Genomic DNA, 14,229 nt, shown 5'->3' on the forward strand with positions numbered 1-14,229 from the left:
AAAACTGGAAGCTTTATCACTGTCTTTAGATAGTAAATCTTTGCTGTCGATCGCGTAATATTGTCGACGTTGTACGTTATCGTCGGATACTATCAATATTTTGGTGGCTACTGTTGTTGCGGACAGCGTCGACAGCTATTAATGAAATTACAGAGGAATTAACATTATTTACGGTACATAGATTATTCAATGAATAATTGGAATCAAATGTTATAATGTTCCTCACATGTACATCATGATAAAAGGACCCATAGAGCAGTGTTCAGGGAATTGAGACATTTATATTTCAAGAATCAAATCGAGTCGCAGTTCACATTAAATTCTGAGAAAACTAAAATAAATTACACAAACTATAAAATTGAAAACAACGGCCTGCCCTTGGGACAAATTGATTTAAATAGTTTAGGAGGGTTATTTGAAATATTTTACGACTAGACTTAATTGCAGCAATAAAATAGTGTAACACGAAGACCAGGAAAAAATGGCATGTTTGGAGCACCTTGTTCGCATTGAAAGTGTATCGGTTTGATCGGCAAACGGCCGCAGTCCTCCCGCGCTAGAACGTTTCTATCCGGACACTTGATTTACACGCGGCAACACGAGATCTTCAATTATTTCAAACACCTCGTGTTATCGAGCATCTCGCTCACAAAAGGGAACGATTCAATGGGGGCCCTTGGACACGATCTCCGGTCGGACGTATCGTTCTTTATTTTGAAAACACGTTACCCGCGCAAGCAAAGAAACATCGAATCGCAACAGATGTCTCGTCACCGTACCGCCAACAGAGAGAACAGAGTCGGAGAGAGATAGAGAGAGAGAGAGAGAGAGAGAGAGAGCGGAGAGGCATTCCCGAGTATTCTTCATCGCGCGGCGTTATACGAGAATAATTTTATCGGTGGAAATCGAGAAGCGGGCAAACAGTTCGCGCCTGCCTGCCGCTCGGCAGCGCAGACGTTCCCGCAATCGGCCGCGCGTGTATAAGCGCCTCGCGTCCAGTTGCGGTTTGCACAATGCGCCGGCCGTATCCCATAGAAAATCAACGGTACGATTCTGTCGAACAATGGCCCCGCCATTTGTGTCCCGTTAAAGCCGCGATTTTATCTAACTCGGGGGCCCGGCCACCGGAAACGCGCGGCCGAAAAGGAGTCGCTCGGGGAGGACGGTCGCGAAGGACGCCGCGGGATCCCGACGCGGTTCTGCCCTCTTTCGGGTCTCTTCCGACCCATCCTCGTCTTCGCCTCTTCATCACTAACTTCTGCGAGTGGGTGTCGTTTCAAACAGCAGGCAGATGGAAAGCGTTCAAGGACACCGCGGTAGGTTAATACTAGACTGCGGATTTTCTGCATTTATGACAAAAATAAGTACGTGTAATTTAGAACGGTAAGAATATTAGAAAAATTGAAGATTAGAAGAATTAAAGATACTGTTGTATTATTTTCAATCTATCAACACTAAACCTACCACGGTCAAAATGACCGATTTTATATGTTACTGAAAATAGTGGAATAAATTTTATTGTCCAAGCATTTATTATATTGAAAACTACAGACAATCTCAATAAATTTAGGGTTGCCATTTTTATAAGGCAATATTTACCAGATACTGTTAATGCTTGGTGGGATTAGTGATAATCATAATCGAAAAGAAATTAAATTTTTATTTCACCCCAGTTTGTCGCAATTCAGACAGAAAGTTTTTATTTTGCACAAAGATCCACTATTAACGAGAGAAATCAATGTTTACTTGATTCCCAGGTCCTGCTTCAAACAATTTTCGTTCTGCATACAGGTCCATAGATTTTTTGACCGAGTCGAGTTCATATTTTGTTGAAAATGATTTTGCACGGAGGCTGACCGAAAAGTGAGTAAGAAAAAGAGTGACGTACACTCAGTATTATAACTTAATCAAGCTATTAACTACAGAAATCAATGTTTACTTGATTCCCAAATCCTGCTTCAAACAATTTTCGTTCTGTATACATGTCCATAGATTTTCTGACCGACTCGAGTTCATATTTTGTTGAAAATGATTTTGCACGGAGGCTGACCGAAAAGTGAGTAAGAAAAAGAGTGACGTACACTCAGTATTATAACTTGATCAACCTATTAACTACAGAAATCAAAGTTTACTTGATTCCCAGGTCCTGCTTCAAACAATTTTCGTTCTGCATACAAGTCCATAGATTTTTTGACCGAGTCGAGTTCATATTTTGTTGAAAATGATTTTGAACAGAGGCTGACCGAAAAGTGAGTGAGAAAAAGAGTGTCGCAGACTCGTTCATATCTCGAGAACGAGAACAGCTATCAAAATGAAACAAATCGGAAATGAAAGTGCAATTCGTTGCCAATAAAATGTCTCAGTTACTTCTCGACATTAATTTTACTTATATTTATTTGTAATTATTTTGAATGTACAGTTGACTGGGGGACCGCAACAGGGTGTCGGCCGTCGGCGGAGACCGTCGATCCGACGACCGGTTGAGCAATTCCGTGCAAAGGACGGGGAGGATCGATTCATTCAGCCGACGCGACGAGGCGACGCGTCGTGTATTGATCGCGCGCCACGGTGGCATTCGAAAGGTTGACTAGACGATACACGGGGAAACGTATCTCCCGGCGGACAGGTTGCAAACGCGGACGCGGCCTGACGATCGTTTTAACACCTGCGATAATTACCGGGAAAACACGGAGTAACATTTCAGGGAACAGCGCAGTATTTCTTCGTCGGGCATCGCCGAGCGGAGAGCCGAGGCTTCTCTTCCCCGTGGCCTCTCCTTCGGAATTCTTCGGCCGACGAGGCTGCTTTGAATGGAGAGGCGAATCCAGGGGAATGAATTCGGAAAAATTTGAAGAAACTCTGGAATACTTGGCTCGAGAGAGCTTGTTGGCTGCAGGCGATCCCGATGGTATCTTCGTTCCCATGGGCACGCGTTTAAGCGGAGGATGTCGACGATTTTTACCATTAATTTCACAGATTTCTGCGTTCGATGCGGTCGCTGCGTAGTCTCTGGTTTAAAGGTTAAATGAGAGAGACTGTGCTTTATTTCAATTACTGTGATCGTGCATAATGGACGAATCTATTGAATTTTCTGGTGGCAAAGTGTGGAATATTCTTGGAATTAGAACTAATAAAAATATCGCGGTGTGTCTGAAAAGTACATTTTTAGAAGACCAATTTTTTTATCTTCTTGTAGTTGAATAAAATACATTTTCTTGGGATTCTTGTGGTGCAGAAGGCATAAAGTAGTAACCACTATGATTCTGCAAGATTTGTAAGGATTCGTATACGGCAGTCAACGTGTACATTGACTATAACCACAGACAAATCACCATTGACCTAACGCGCCTGACATTCTCGATTCAGCTTTACACTTGAAATAACGTTTAACATCAAGAGGTATATATTATCTACATTTCCTTAATTCCTGCATTAATATTTTTCTTCAGGAATTGCACACGGGACACTGCCAAATAACACGACCGAGATCTTGTGTTTGGCAATTCACGTGAAGCTCCTTTAAAATTCAGAATATCTAAACAATTAATTGCTGCCTAAATATTTCCACAATATCGAAAGAGTCGAAGAAATAAAAGAACAAGCTCCATCCAATTCGGAATATCTGAAATATTCATCGGCGTCTACATATTCTCACGATATGGAAAAAGAGTTGAAGAAGTAGAAGTACGGGTCGAAGAAGACCCCAGGAGCGCAGGGTGAAGAAATCCCGCGACGTCGCAGAGCCACCAGCTCGAGGGTGAGTCATGTTTCCTCGCCAAATTCGGCGATGCCAGGTACCAGGACTATCATTTTTGCGTTTGAGCGTGGGAGGGGGATCGGGTAGCAGTTGGGTAAGCGTCGGGACGACGGTGGTTTCCTGAAGGATCGTCGTCCTTTTCTCCCGGCTGCGACGTTGTGTCCGCGACGCGACTTCGACGCGACGGGCCCGTTAATTTGTAGGGCCGTCGAACCGCTTTTTGCCGGCGACTCGCCGAGACCGCGAACTCGAGTTTTGACACATTTTGACACGAGGACCACACAGAGCGTCCGCTAGCCGCGCCAGAAAACATCACTCGCCCCCGACGAGCGACCCGAGGGACGGAACCGAGGCCCGGAGACGCCCGATAGACGCGCAAGAACCACGGCCACCGTCTACCGGATAAGTTATTAGCGGTGCCAGGGGAAAGAAACAGCAACGGGAATATCAATGCACCACTCGGAACCTACCACCCCGTTCCGCGATGTATTTATTACTGGCGATCGACTTTTTTCAAACGGCACCGAGCCGCAAAAGATCACGGCCGAGTTATTGCCTCTGTGTCGCGACCACGGGGGCGAACGAGGCCCGGACCCCCGCACTTCGTTTTCTTCCGATCGATCGCGTACCCGAGGACACGGGACCACGGATCCGGTGAATATGGATCACTCTCGAGCGTGTCGTTTTGCGCCTCTCGTTAAATATTGGATGAGTCCCCCGGCATTTTTGCCCGCGCCGGATTTTTGACGGATCGTCGCGGGAGACCGGACGCTCCCTTCGATTTGGCGGTGCTGCGATCGACGTCGAATATTTGAGGTCATATCTTCAAATTGTGGACGTTACTGTTCGCTGAGAACGCTGAGAAGATAATGTTAAATCGTAGTTACACGAAGCGGAGGTTACTGAGAACGCTCGGAGGATATAGGGAATATTAAAAATTCATTTTTTAGTAATCTCATTTCGTTTACCTTCAGGCCAGATTTTTAATCCTTAACTGGCTCTCGGCTTTTGACCGTTGAAAAATAAAAATTTCCTGCACCGATTGGTACGAGCAGGAGCCATTTAGAAATTTCTATCTTTCTTTAACCTTTAGCACTCGAATGGCGACTATAAGGCGTCACTAAAAATCGCTATATCGTTATTCAAAATATTTTTTACACTATTAAATTTGTTTCTATTGTACGAGTAAATACCACCATTTTCGTACGTATAACATGAAGAAAAATATACATGTTTTGAAGCTGAAATAGCTTCGAGTGCAAAGGGTTAATATTGTTGGTAGCTCGCAAGCAATATATGGATACCCTTTAATTCTTTTAATCTTCCTACTATTTCAAAGTAATTTATTTTTGTCATAACTGCATAGTCCGTCTTACCTTTCCAGTATCTCTCTTTAATACTGTTAGTAGGTCGCAAACAATATATTTACGAATACCCTTTAATTCCTTCAATCTTCCTACTGTCTCAAAGTAATTTATTTTTGCCATAAATGTCTTTCGTCCACCTTACCTCCCCAGTTTCTATTTCGGTGAATAAATTTCTTTGCTCTTGATGGAATTTTTGTTGGGTTCAGCCTAGAGCACTCGGACTATCCGTTGAATTACAGTTTACCGGCATCGTCGAAAGTTCCACACAGCCGACCAGCTCAAGGTCAAAAGGGACGTTTCACTGAAAATAGGAATTGTCCCGAGCGCACAGGGAGATCGCCATTAGCGGGCATTGTCGCGAGGGCCGTTAAACGGCGATTTCATCTCGCCAAGGGCCTGCCATTAGTGTTTTACGGACTGGCTTCGTCCACGGTTCGGCGTGGACGGTAAATCAGAATTTCGCTAGCGATCGGACGCGACTCGACTCTACTCGCGACGCGGAAACGTTCGTCGGGCATATTCTATCGATTTTTACGCCTTGCGCCGCGCCGGGAGGAATTTAAATCTCCACCTCCGCGGCGCGGCGGCGGAAGATCATTGAAATCTCGTTTCGAATAGAAAATTTCCCGTCATAAAGGGGTCTGGTATCCCGACCTTGATGACCCACCACGGTTTCACAGAAGTCACGGGGAGTCGGATACGCGCGGACGACCGGCGTGTATTCGTCGTCGAGGTACCTTGCCAAATAAACATAAATCATCGGACGTCTCTGGAAAGCGGCGGGCTCGACGAGCTAGGCGAACGATGTCGCGAGGACGAGCCGTTTCGCCCGGACGTTTCAGAAGAGGAGGACGAAGAGGACGAGGAGGAGGAGGAGGAGCAGGAGGAAGAAGAAGAAGAAGAAGAAGAAGGAGAAGACGAAGAGAAGAGCCGTCGATCTGGCGTGGAACGTGGCGTTGACCCCGGCCCGTGAATCGAACGCCGTTCCCGGGGACTCGTAACAGAATCGCGACTGACCTCAGCCAGGTACGAGGTGTTAGACAAACAGCTGGCCCGAGACCGCGCACAAAGACGCGTTTTATACGCTCACGGTGCCTCGCCGGTATTACATACGGCTCTCACGAGGTCCCTACCAACACGCGCGCGTAACAACCGAGGATCGAGAGAAGGACGAACGCGCCGCGCTCGAACCAGAAAAAGCCGGAGAACATCGGGGGACAGAGAGATCCAAGGAGAGAGAAAGAGAGAAATAGAGGGAGAGAGAGAGGACCTACGATCGTCATGGACGAGAGAAGAGACGACGGGATGGGTGTATGTAGGAACGTCGAGTACGAGTCACGGAGCTTCTCTTCTATCGCCTCGCATAAGCTGCCAGCTTCTCCTCTACTCTTTCTCTCTCGCGTACCACCTTGCGCCGCATTCCAGCATGCTAAATCGCTCGATGCGGCCGCCACGTGTCCCACGATCCAAAATCGAGTCCCTTCGGGAATCTGGTGCGCCCTGGTCTTAGTTACACATCGTGGACCTCGATGTTGGGCTTCTTGGTGGAGATAGGTGAGCAAACACCTAACGCTTGGAAAAAGGGATGGACCTCCGGTTAGGTAGAATTGGGAGCCGGGACCTGTTGGGGTTGCATTTCTGCTGCAAGGTGGTTTGCCAAGGTCGCTAAACCGGAAACAATCCAGATCATTACTCTGTTGGTTAGACTGTCATGGCTAGTCTACCGTGGCTGGGCTATCATAGTTAGACTATCTTGGTTCAATAATAAAGTAGCTAAAAGGATTATGGTAAAACTGTCCAGGTTCTCTTGTGATATATTTGCTTCTAAACTAGCATGACTAAAACATGAACCGCAGACTTTCTAGCCCACATATAATTGTATTTATAGCCTTCACAGTCAGAATAACCAGGTCCAGGTTGTGTTCAAGAGAAAAGACATCTGTAGTATCATTGATGACAAATAAATCACAAAACGCGAACCATCTTTGCAACCAATGCACCAATCCATTACAGCCTAGGTGCAATATGGCCACTGGTCTGTGGAAACAAGAAATGTGTATTGGATCGTTTGCGGTATTAATTGAGAATGGACGGAGCGTATGGCTGCAGAAGACGATTGAAGGACCTTGGAGGTTTTCAGCCGGGGCAAGTAACGCGTCCCCATTTCCCCGTTCTGGGACGCAACAATTAAAATACAATGGATCCGGTGAATGTATAACGAAGAGGACGTTACGCAGGATCGCGTACTAACGTTGTACAAATGGCCGGCCGGGAAACAAGGAGGGAGACAGGAACGACGGACTGCAGGTTCCCATGACTCGCCCACGCCGCGAGGAAGGTGCTCGGCGATGTCGTCGTCGCTCGTCGTCGGGGGCATAAAAGTGTCCGGGGACCGAGACCCGAAGATCTCAAGTGCCCGGACCACCTTGCACGCTGCGTGGGCGATCGGCTCGCGAACAGTTAGCGGAGCTTGCGCAAGTTCGAAGTCCTCCGACGCCGCCGGAAACGGGACGCGAAAACCCGCGGAAAGCTCCTCCGTTCGACACATGTTTCCCGTAACTACATGTATTAAACGTCATCTTTCGTTCGCAACATATTTTCGGTCTTGATTGATCCAATGTACCGTTTGATGTCTTGAAGAATTATTAAATTGTTACATTATTAAATCTTCGATTTTAAAATTGTTACGACGCGTTCTGATCAAGAAATATTAGGTCGTCCCATAAGTTCGTGCCGTTTACTCTTGTACCATTTAAATTGTAGAAATAAAATTTGTAATCACCCTTTCATTCCACAACCTCTTCTGACCTTTTTGGCAAAGACATCGTACCGTCACTATAAAATTTCTGCGGTTTTTCATTAAAATACTTTTCAATGGTGAATAATATAATCATAGTACTAATACTATCGTAGCCTTCAGGTTTGTTATTTACCATTTTAAAGTACGGAAGCTGACCCCTGTAACCCTCACGTCAATAAACGGGTACCCAGTTTCAGTTTTTTTTCCAAATTTCTTTAACGTTTCTGTTGACTAATGGCAAGATTATGGCAGATTTTTATGTTACTGGGCCAGATCACAGATTCGTTTACATTACGAGGTGTAAAAATATTTGCTCGGACAATCAAGTAATCGGACACCGTAGAAATTACAGTTATTGACATAAGAGTTAATGTCATATCTTCAGTTTTCATTTAGATAAATAATTTTACTTCTAAATAAATTTTATTCCACCGTGATTGTACGTTTTTCACATGAGTGGAAAAACAATCATATTATTGACAGCATTATGCGATGCTTTATCAAAATGTGATAGTGAATGAACGCTTTTTCGACGGTAGAAAATCAAATAAAATAAACAAATTAATACTGAAAAGAATGAATAAATAAATACTCAAAAAATGGAGATATGACAATCCTGTAAATGAAAACTGCTTCCTATTAAACAACATTCTGACACAATCTTTTAGCACAACTATATAAAATTCTTCCGAAAAATCGAAACAAAAAAATATGAAGTATTCTTGTACCTGCATGGTTTGCTATAGTAACAGTCAGTGCTGGGATAGCATAGGCGGCAGGAATTTCATTTATTTCGCGGCGCAACGCGAGCGACCGGCTGCAACCGGCGAACACAGTGTTACAGTGAAATCCATTCTGTTATCAGAGTGTAATCCTAAACACGGGCGTGCACACGGGTATTAATGAACAGCGCGGAGAGGCGGGCATTAATCTTGCCGCGGGATTCGTAATACAGCGTCGCGTCGCGTCGGTTCACCACCCAGGTTATATCTGAAAGCGAAAATCCTGGGCACCGTGGACGACAGATAAACGAGTGATTAGTGTTTCGCGGGCCGGGCCGCGTTTCTAGAACACGCGACACGGTTCTGCGGGCCCCGGTGCCTGTGGGCGTCGAAAATGTTATCCGAGTAAGACAATTAAGCACCTCGGACCCTTTCGAGAAAGAGGCGACGGGTACATCGTTGCCATTAACACTCTGAACGCCGCATCTTCCAAAAATGACACACCGAATTGTTTGTGCAGATTTGAAAATCAATTCTGGTGTTAACATGTTGACTTCCATGTCACCCATATGTGACGGAATTATTTGTCCAGGTTTTAAAATGAATTTTTGCGTTAATATATTCATTGTACCAAATTTGATTAGGATCTGTAAAATGCAAGGAAGTTGGAGGACTACTCGATATCATACATTTAATTTTTTTCAATTTTTGTTTCATTAAATAACTAACTTTGATTTTATGGAATTTTTGAGGTTTCTAGGTCGGCAGTCAAAGTGTTAATGCGTCCAGTGTATTAATCATCTATACATATTAATAATTATGCAGATCTTTGTGGAAAATAAAAATTGTCTGTATCGATTACAAGAAATAGACACTAAGTAAAATGTTATTTCCTCAATTGCTAATTTTAACAGACGAGAAATAGTATATTGACAATTTAAATTTTATAAATTTTCCCACAATTTCAAATTTTTTTCTACTCAATTTTGTTATGAATGCATAAAGATCCGCAGTCTAATAATTATATATAAAAGTTGAAAGAATATATTATACATCTTACCTTTTCAATTTCCATTTCAGTGATTTTTATGGAACTGTTTAGGTTATGTTAGCAGTCAATTTAAACATCTCAGCTTTTCAATTCCGATTTCAGTGGATAAATTTCTTCGATTTTTATGGGATTTTTGAAATTGCTGAGTTACCAGTCACCATAATCTTGTGATGTCAGATGGTCCACTAAAAGTGTCAGTAAATAAATTCAACTGTTTCAATTCGTGTATCCTATTTCTTTAGGAGGTAAAATATTTCTGTTGTTAAGAAAAAAGATTTCAATTCTTCACTGCGTAGCTATCCAGCTGCAATCTAGCAGGATTTTGTTCCGATGATTGAATAAGGATCACAAACACATGACTCGATAATATTGACTCGTGGGAGAGGCTCCAGTGACCGCACCCCCTTAACTCGGTAATTATACCCGAGTGGTAATTATGTTGATTGGATCTGCAACGTGTCCGATGTTCATTTATATTCTGAAACTTGCGTTTGATACATGACCGGCGAACACGGTGTCGTATCAAGCACACGTGGCGCTAATTAGGAGATTGAATCATCACGGCTGAAGCATTGGTTGGCAGGGGTATTTATTAATGATTTCTTTAAATGAGTTTGCAAAGCTGATGCATCGCACGGGTTACACGGCTCGTTGATTCGAAGTCGACAACCAGTTTATCTCTGCACTCAGATTTTTCTGAACGACTCGACAATAAAAGAACAACAGTACAATACTGTAAAAAAAAAAATAAATAAAAAATCAGCTTTCGAAGAATTAACGGCGAGGAAGAGTTGAAATGAAATCTGTAAAATAGGAATGTTATTTTTTTCTTTTAAAACCCAATAAAATTTTGTCGGTCTACTGTTAAAGTAAACGTAGATGTAAATATAAATTTTCTTTTTCCTCCAAGAAACGATTAAAAATATAGGTTAACTGTTCTGATGTTAAAGTAAATGTAGATGTAAATTTTCATTTTCCTCCAAGAAATTACTAAAAATATAGGGAATAGAAAATGTTTGAAATAGGAACACTTTTAGTTCTCGGATGAATGACAGCGTAACGAATAAATTTAACGCAAATATTGGTCGATCATGCTTTACTAGCCTAATGGTTCGGTGGTTCTGCAACGATACAGTAATCACTGTCCACGGGATTGAAGCAGAAAACGCGAAGGGTGCTCGACAAGAGGTTCGCGCCCTCTCCGCGTGAGGGTTTCATCGCCGCCAGTACCGGGACGCGATTCTCTTCTTGTAAGTAATTTATTGTTACTATTAAAATATACCCTGGTCGTCGTCGCGGTGGGTACGAGCCGTTACGGCCGAATATAACCATTTCTATGGGTGCACGAGGCGTCCACCGTGATTTACAATGCTCGGGGAGTTATGACGCGACGTGCCCACACTCGCGTTCTCATACGCTCCGTTCCCGTGCGCTCGGCATCTTCCCCGCGGAATTCCTTCTCCCGATGGTCCTGTCAATCGAAACTTCTATTTCCACAATGAAAACTAGAAGTGTCGCCTCCGGTCCTCTGAATCCCGTTCCGAACAAATAATATGTGACACAGAGCGCTGAGGGCGCAAACAATGACACATATAGGCGCATTTAGGTTAAATGTCCGCAAAATTTCAGGTATCTGCCCCACACCCGTAAGCTTCTATGGTGACCAAACTTATACAATTAAGTAAATACATACCAATTAAAACCCGGTTAAGATTGCTCCTCGTACAGGGTGTATAAAAATTATAGCGTGATTTTACACCTCTTGATCGGTGGAGATCTGTGAAAAAAATGCACCGCAAAATTCATTTCGACCTCGAAACTTAAGGTCAAAGTATCGAAAAATTTGAGTGATGAGTACTATACGATGCAATAAAAGAAAATTTTTCGACACTTTGACCTTGATTTCCAAGGTCAAGGTGAATTTTGCGGTGCATTTTTTTCACAGATTTCCACCGATCCAAAGGTGTAGAATCACGCTATGGTGGTCGTGACATATAATTTTTATACACCCTGTACAGTTGTGCAAGGGTTGGTTATATCAGGTCGTCCCATAAGTTCCTGCCGTGGATATGTTTATATTATTCACCATTGAAAATTATTTTAATGAAAACCCGCAGAAATTTTATAGTGACGGTATGATGTCTTTGCCAAAAAGGTCGTGGAATGAAAGGGTGATTACATATTTTATTTTTAAGGATTTAAATGGTACAAGCGTAAACGGCACGAACTTATGGGACGACCTACTATGTGTATTCCAGCTATAATTTTGAAAAGTACAAAAGACGTGCGTGACGTTTTCATGTAGACTCCATTTTTTAATAGATTTCAAGGGATGATAAATGCATACAGATACATTTCCACAAAAATCCAGCGTTTAAGGGTAGAGTTTAAAGGACGGTCCTTCAGCCTGATTGGCTGGTCGTTTTTACCAGTTGTTTTTTTTTTGGAAGGGAGACTATATGGCTTCTCGGGAGTGTTTCCATTGAAAGAAATTCATAAGAAAGCTGGCGTTCTTGTTCGATTTTTGTTCCGTCGAGAGGATCGACGGACGCGGGACAGGTATAGAGAAGAAACATCGATCGTCCAGATCGACGGTGTCCGTCGTGAATCGTCCGTCGTCGTTACGCTCGCGTTCTCGAATGCAGAGGGGTGAAATACGGCCCAATAAAAGGGCACTTTGACACAGTCTCCCGAGCACTGGCTGCCCATTGTTCGGAAGAACGGAACGATCGCGACCGCAAAGTCGATCCGCACGCTGGCGTGCCGCGGCAGTTAACGCGAAGAGGGACGAGCAAAGGGAACAGCAAACTTCCAGGAGGACTTTTTCGCGCCCGTCGATCGTAAAATCGATCTTCGTGCCGTGCAAGGTCTTGTCGGTTCTTCCTCGCGATCGAACAAATTCGTGCGTCGTCCGACGGCCAATGGAAAAATTCGATTCCCTTAACGCGACCACGTGGAAATCCTGACGTGGATCCAGTTGGAATCGAGAAACCTCCACAATCGATCAATTTCAAGCTTCACGGAAGAGGAATCGGCCACATTTTTTGCTCCATTTACACATTTCTTTCCTCGCTTGTTATTCGAGGTAGTGTTAAAAATACAGAAGTTTTCTTGCACCATTTTTGAACCCTCAACTTGACATGTGATTTGTTTTAAGGTCTTTCTCTCTAGAGACATATGGAGAGACAAAGAATTAATCAAACTCGATTTTTCTCTTATCTAAATCCCCTAACTGACGCCAGTTTGTCTCGTAAAACCATAAAAACCACCACAAAACCTGCAAAACCCACAGAACCTGCTATGGTAAAATGTTACAAAATCGTAATAATAGTGACACAAATATTTAACACGTTAAGTGCCAGAGATTCTCACGAAATCAGTGTAATTTAGTTAACGAAACCGAAACCAGAAATTTAAAATGTATTATAGGGGATGCTGTCTTAACCCTTCTGAATTCTAAAGAACCCAATAAAACTCGGTTTACCTGGATATGTCACAACGAAAATGAATTTCTAAACTTAGTCAAAAATCACTGTCAGTCATATGTGACTGACGTAACGTGTTAATGAGTTAGAAGAACACCTCAATAACTCCGCAGAATCAAAACCCAGAATACACTACATAAAATAACTAAAAAGACTTGCTGTAAGTACTAACATTTATACTTCTATCTCCACAAAATAGTGGTACAGTTAACACACCGAAAGACAAGAGAGCGATCAGCTGTGTGGCAGTCTCCTGAAAGGATCTATCGCTGAAAGGATCTATTCGTTTCGCGTCGCCACCAAATGATCCGCTTGATCCAGCGCGATGCTACTAGCTAAAGTGAAGAAGCACAAGCTCGAAACTCATAAACTCGTCCTCTCCGCGAAGAATCCCGCATCAACGACATTTCGATAGTTAACGTCGCGCGGATTATTGACGCGAGACCCGTAGGCCGGGGGTCAAAAATTCCGTCGGGACGAACGATTTCACTCGTCGGCACGAGTCCAGGTGGATGGCTCAGTATCCGTGCCGGACAACAGACTGTCGTCAACGGGGTGACGAGTTTTCACCTTTAGTGTCGATAAATATGGTGAAAGGCGGCGGTCATCCGCGCGAGCGCGCGCGAAGAAACGCGCACCGCCGATAAGCGACTTTTTTTCCCCGACTCCCCAATAAATTTCTTTGACATTGATCGCGCCGCGTCCCGCAATATGATCGTTTACCGTGCATCGATGGCTTCGCGATGGCGACAGACATCCTCCTCGGAACTCTTCCATTCGGCCGGTGTCCCTGCCATCGCGGGATTCACGACTCGAGATAAAAAGAATGGAATGGTGTCTTCCGATGCGAATTTTAATCCCAACCGCTGCGACTCCTTTCGCGACTGTGCCGATGGTGGTAAGAATTTAATCTTCCCACACTGGTTAAGAAATTGTTGCTTTCGAATGCTGTGATTTAGGTGGCATCAAAATTCTCATTGAATTACAGCGATTTCTCTGTATATGTCGCCAAGGCCTGGATGGTAAACGTCGCGGAAGTATCCCCAC

Source organism: Halictus rubicundus, chromosome 2, assembly GCF_050948215.1.
Source record: "Halictus rubicundus isolate RS-2024b chromosome 2, iyHalRubi1_principal, whole genome shotgun sequence".
In the NCBI taxonomy this organism is placed as follows: Eukaryota; Metazoa; Arthropoda; class Insecta; order Hymenoptera; family Halictidae; genus Halictus; species Halictus rubicundus.